The following is a 5,662-nucleotide window of genomic DNA, read 5'->3' on the forward strand; positions in this document are numbered from 1 at the left end:
TGGGTGTGAGCCGGCGGCCAGGGCAGGCCTGTCCCAGTCGCCAGGAGGGAGGGGCGAGGTGCGGGCAGAGGGGAGGCTGGACTTGGTCCTGAGGCCGGGCAGCAGGGGAGTGACAGGGCAGGTGCCCTCAGAGGAGGCGGGGCAGCAGCGCAGGGCAGAGGCCTGGCCCGCGCTCCAGGTGACCGTGAGCAGGACGTGGGATCCTATTCCCAGGGCCCCCAGGAGGGGCAGCCCGTCCTGAGGGCGACCCTGGCTTCCCCTGCCCGCCCCCCCCCCCCACACACACACACACACCGCCTGGGAGAGAGGGCGCGAGCGAGGTTTGTCAGAGCTGGGCTGGGAGTCTGGGCGCCCAGGGCCCCCCGTGGCACAGCCCCTGCTGTCGGCGTGACAGCCCCAAGGGCATGTGGGGACAGGCTTTGGGGGGCGGGAGGCCGGCCTCCAGCTGTGGCCGCCCTCCCTGGGTTATCCTGGCGCCCACGGGGGGCGGGGGGACTCCTGCTTTCAGACGAGGAGACCGAGGCCCGGACAGCTGCCTGCTCGAAGGGCCTGCGCCCTAGAAAGGGGCTCTGTCCCGGGCAGCCCACGGCCGGAGCAGCCGCAGGCTTCGGAGAGGACGGAGGCCTGTCCCTCGCAGCCAGGCTCCCCCGCTCTGCTGGCCGCTCCCCAGGCCCGAGAAGGCGGCTTCTCCGGATGCAGGGCCACGCGCTGGCATCCTTCCCCCGGCGGCTGCTGCCGCCGTTCCCCGACGCGGTGAGTGAGGCTGCCGGGGGGAGGCCATACCGCCTCCACGTCCGTGCCCACCATTCGGTCCAGCCCTGCCCGTGCCCACTTGGCGCGAGCGGCTTTATGGCTGACGAAAGGACGCCCCTTGAGGGCATCAGACAAATCTTCCCCCGTTGTGTGAGCCCGCGGAATCAGGATTGTCACGGCCACGCCCGGCCCGTGTCCGCGCCTCCCGTGTCCGCCCCTCCCGTGTCCGCGCCTCCCGTGTCCGCGCCTCCCGTGTCCGCGCCTCCCGTGTCCGCCCCTCCCGTGTCCGCGCCTCCCGTGTCCAGGCCTTCGCCGGCATGGCCGTGGCAAACAAACCTCACTAAGTGGGACCCTGCAGGCCGCCCGCGCTTGGGGCTTGCACCCTCTTGCCTCGCCGAGATGCCAGGCGGAGATCCCAGGTGTCCCCCGCCTGCAGGAGCCACTGCCCGGACCAGCGCCAGCCCAGCCCCCTCGGAGCTGCCACGGGACTCCGGGTGCCGACAGGAGAACGGCCCTGCTGAGCCCAAGCCGCTGCCCCCAGGTGGGAACAAATACCGGGCGGCTGTTTAAACCACCAAGTCCCGGGAGCAGCAGGTAACGGACCCTCCAGCTTTTTTTTTTTTAAATATATTTTATTGATTTTTTTAGAGAGGAAGGGAGAGGAAAAGAGAGTTAGAAACATAGATCAGCTGCCTCCTGCACACCTCCCACTGGGGATGTGCCCACAACCAAGGTATATGCCCTTGACCGGAATCGAACCCAGGACCTTTCAGTCCGCAGGCTAACGCTCTATCCACTGAGCCACACCGGTCAGGGCGGACCCTTCAGCTTTTTAGAGCTGCGTCGCTCAGCGGGCTGTGTTGGAGAGAGCGTTCGACCAGAAAGAAGACGGGGTCCCATCTGTCTGCACCTCGTCTCTCCCCTGCGTCTCCTCCTCTTACAACGGGGTGGTGTCATCGGTGTCGTGAGGGCGAGGCTCTGGGTGAAGGGAGTGGTCAGACGTCTGAGGACACCGTCCCCCAAGACGGCCTCGCTTCTGACCCTGACCGCCAGTTCGGGGAGTTGCCCAAACCGCGCTTCGTGTCGGTGGTTTTCCAGGATGATGCACGTCGCTGACAGCTGGCGTTCCCACGCTTCCGTCTATCAGCACAAGGGATGCAGCTGACAATCCGACGGCGGAGGAGACGCAGGGGACGAGTCTCGGGTCCAGCGAGAAGGATGTGTGGCCCTGGCACTGGCGTGTGACAGACACGTGGATGTCACCGTGCCGGCGTGAGCAGCGCCCGTGGTTCTCGGGCAGCCGGGCCCACCAGCCAGGGTCCGCGGTGAGCAGGCCTGGGCTGGCTGCGGGGCTGAGCGGCACCGGGCGGGGCCGCCGCGCGCTGTGGGCGCCAGGGAAGCCGGCCTCCCGCTTTCCCGTGAGCTCTGTCCCTGGAAAACATGAGCCTCTTTGGCCGAGCCCAGCTGCAGGGGATTCCATTGTCCTGGCTTCTGCCCCGGCCCCGGGCCCAGCCCCGCCTGGCCTCTCTCCAGGCTCCACGGTCTTGGGACGGCCCCGCAGGAGCCTCAGCCCAGCCACTGCGGCCGGGAGCTGGACCTGGACCTGGGCAGCGCCCGGCCCGGCCCTCCCCTCCGTTCTAGGTGCTGCCAAGGAGCGGAGCTCAGGCCTGGTGCTCGGGCTTCTCCTCCCAGCGTCACTCACAAACTCTGCTTCCCGGGAGGGAGGGAGGGAGGGAGGGAGGGAGGGAGGGAGGGAGGGAGATTCCGAGGGAGGCCCTTTCACATGCATCTGTGGGGAGGGTGTGGGGTACATTTCATAACCGTTTTAACCATTTTGAGTCTAACTCAGTGGCATTTAGCACATTCACAATGTTGTGCAACCATCACCACTCTCTGTTCTGAAATATTCCCACCGCCCGGAAAGGAAACCCCGTGCTCACTGAGCGCTCACCCACCCCTCGCCAGGCCCTGGCCGCCTCTGACCCGCTGTCCGTCCCTCCGGAGGTGCCTGTCCTGACGCCGCAGCGAACGGGACCCACTGTCTGTGGAGGTCCTCGTCCGGCTCCTCACTCGGCACCCTGTGTTCCAGGCGCCCCGTTGTAGCCAGTCGGCTGCGCAGCCCTCTTCACGGCTGCATAGTCCTCCGGGCGTGGCTGCACCGCCGGGCGCTTCTCCCATCGATCGCCAGCGGGCGGGCACGCGGGCCGTTGCACCCTCTGGCCAGTGCAGACCGCGCTGCTGCGTCCGGCATTTTCTATGCTTCCCTCGTCCCTGTGAGCTCAGTATGACCGTCCTCGCTTTAGCCACGAGCAGGCAAAGCTCCCAGAGGGCTGAGCGTGCACAGGGCACAGGTCTCTAAACAGGAGGAAGGGGGAGCCGGGGAGGCAGGACGGGGCCCGGGGTGGAGCGGGCTCGGCAGGGTTGTCCTTCCTGTCCTCCGGGCGGGCTTCCGGCCCCTGGTGGAGGGGCTGGGGTGCTGCAGCCCTGGCACCGCCTGGGGCCGCTTCCTGAGCTGGGGGAGACCTCGCAGTTCCCCGTGCGTCACCTCCCCCTGAGTCACCCCCGAGTCATCGCCAGCTCATCCCTGTGCCCCAGCCCCTGGCCGGCACCGCGGACCTAGCCGTCCCTGACTTCTCGGGCGCTGGTGCCCTGTCTCAGATCATCCTGTCTGTGGCTGGTTGGAATCTGGTTCCCGAACTGGGTGGCAACCTCATGCCTTCCGAGCCACGGCGCGATCGGGGCCCCAGTTGCTCCATCTGTAGAATGGGACTGAAGGCCAGACTCCGGGCCAGGCAGGAAGAGCTCACCAGCCAATGCTGCAGGCAGAGGGAGGGGCTTGCCTCGGGCCCTGCCCCCGCCCCTGGCAGCCGCTCGCTCACCCGCACCCCAGGGTGCAGCTCAGGGAAGGAGGAGAGACGCCGCCTGAGCTCGCACAGCTGCTCGCGAAGCTCGTCCTGTTCCCGGGCTTTCCAGTCCCCGGGGCTTCCTCACCAGCTGTGCACCCCGGGCGGCAACAGGCTCGGGGCCCTGCGTGCACACTGGCTCCCTCCTCTTCCCCACCAGCACCCCGAGTCGTCCTCCTCACGGACCCCTTAGGAAAGGTTCACCGACCGAAGCACCAGACCGCCCGGCGCAGCGTTTCCTGTGGAGCCTGTGGCCGGGCGCCGGGCGCGGGCCTACAGCACAGGGACTGGGGTCTGGTTCTGGAGGCCGAGGTCCGGGATCCCGGTGCCCCAGGTCGGACCCTTCTGAGGCTGAGCGGCGGGGTGGCTCCGGCATTCCTCGGGTCCTCCGGCTTGTAGACCCATCGCCCCCTCTCGGCCTCCATCTCCCGGCGTGTCCTCCCGCGTCTCTGTCTCCGCATCAGAGCCCGGGGCCTGGTATGACCTCCCGTCCACAGTGACTCGACTTCCAGGCAAGGGCACACAGTCCCAGGCCCCGGAAGCAGGACCGGAACCGATCTCTGGGGGCGACAACCAACCCATTGCACCGAGTCAGCGTGGCATGTCATGTTTGGGGCGGGCTTTCTGGCCTGGGCAGGAGAATGCACCATTTGTGAGGCTTCTGGAACGTTCATGGACCCCGTGCCTCCACGTGGGGACCCTGGTGGGCCTGCCACACTGGTGCTGGGGCAAAGCAGGGGGGCTGTGGCCGTGTGAGCTGCCGGCGGTAACAGGAGCCAGGCACGGTGTCCTGTAGGGACGGCGGGGCGACCTCCCTCCTCCCTCCTCTGCACGTTACCCTGAGAGCAGGAACCACAGCTTTGCAAAGGCGCCTTGCCCCCACCCTCCCATGCCTGCCGCCTCATCACAGGGAAACGGGTGGGTCAGGGCAGTGGGATGAGCAGATGGACAGGCCTCCGGAGAAGCCACTGCCCAGCCTGCCAGGAGGCCCGTCTGCTCGCCGAGCTGGCTGAGCTGGCTGAGCTGGGCGCAGCAGGGCCCGGGAACCTGGTTCTCAGAACTCAGATCCAGAAATGATGCCCCAGGGTGGTGAGGAGCCAGAGCCAACAGACACACCTACTGACCCGGTGCAGAGAGGGGTGCCCAGGGCCCGGCACCTCCAGCGTCTTCAGTCCCCCTGTGTCAGGGTTCCCACCTGCACCTGAATGGGCATGGAGCTGCCCCAATAGGGAATGCTGGCTGTGGAACCCCACCATCTGTGCCCGGCCTCCCTGGCAGTGGCCTGAATTTCCAGGCCGGAGGGTGCCAGGCTTCCCCTCCCTCAGGTCTGGACCAGAGACAAAACCTTTCCCGAAGGGAAGGCCAGGGCGGGGCTCCATCTACCCTCAGACCCTCACAGCCCGTGCTGGGTCACACTGCTGTCTGCGCACCTCTCACTCATCGCTCTTCCCTTTCACGGAGGAGGACAGGATGCACAGAGAGGTTGTGTCACTCGCCCCAGACCACACAGCTCTAGGACCCAGGTCTGAACCTAGAGCGTCCTTATTTTACAGACGGGTCACTGGGCGCCTCGGCCAGCCCGGCCGCTGCAGGCCGACCCCACAGGAGCTTAATGAACGTGCAATAGTGGGTCCAACGAGCTCCGGCTCCGGCCCGGGGGGCGGGGGGGGGGGCCCCCCGCAGCCAGCGTTCCGAGCCCCATCCCCATTCGCGGGCGGGGACAGGGCGCTGGTCCTCGCGTCTTTCCTGCCCAGCGCCCCTCGGCTGGGGCGGGGGGAGGAGTTCTGGTGGGCGGAGCCTAGCGCAACGTGCCAATAGCGACGCGGGGGCGGAGTCGGAGAGCCGCGGGAGGGCGTGTCCGGAGGGAGGCGGACCAATGGCGACGCGGGGGCGGAGTCGGACAGCCGCGGGAGGGCGGGTCCGGAGGGGGCGGGCCAATGGCGGGGCGGGGGCGGGCCGGCGGCGGCGGGCGGGGGCGCGCGGAGGCGGCGGCGGCGGCGAACAAA

The sequence above is a fragment of the Eptesicus fuscus genome, chromosome 6, assembly GCF_027574615.1.
Source record: "Eptesicus fuscus isolate TK198812 chromosome 6, DD_ASM_mEF_20220401, whole genome shotgun sequence".
NCBI classification, from domain to species: Eukaryota; Metazoa; Chordata; class Mammalia; order Chiroptera; family Vespertilionidae; genus Eptesicus; species Eptesicus fuscus.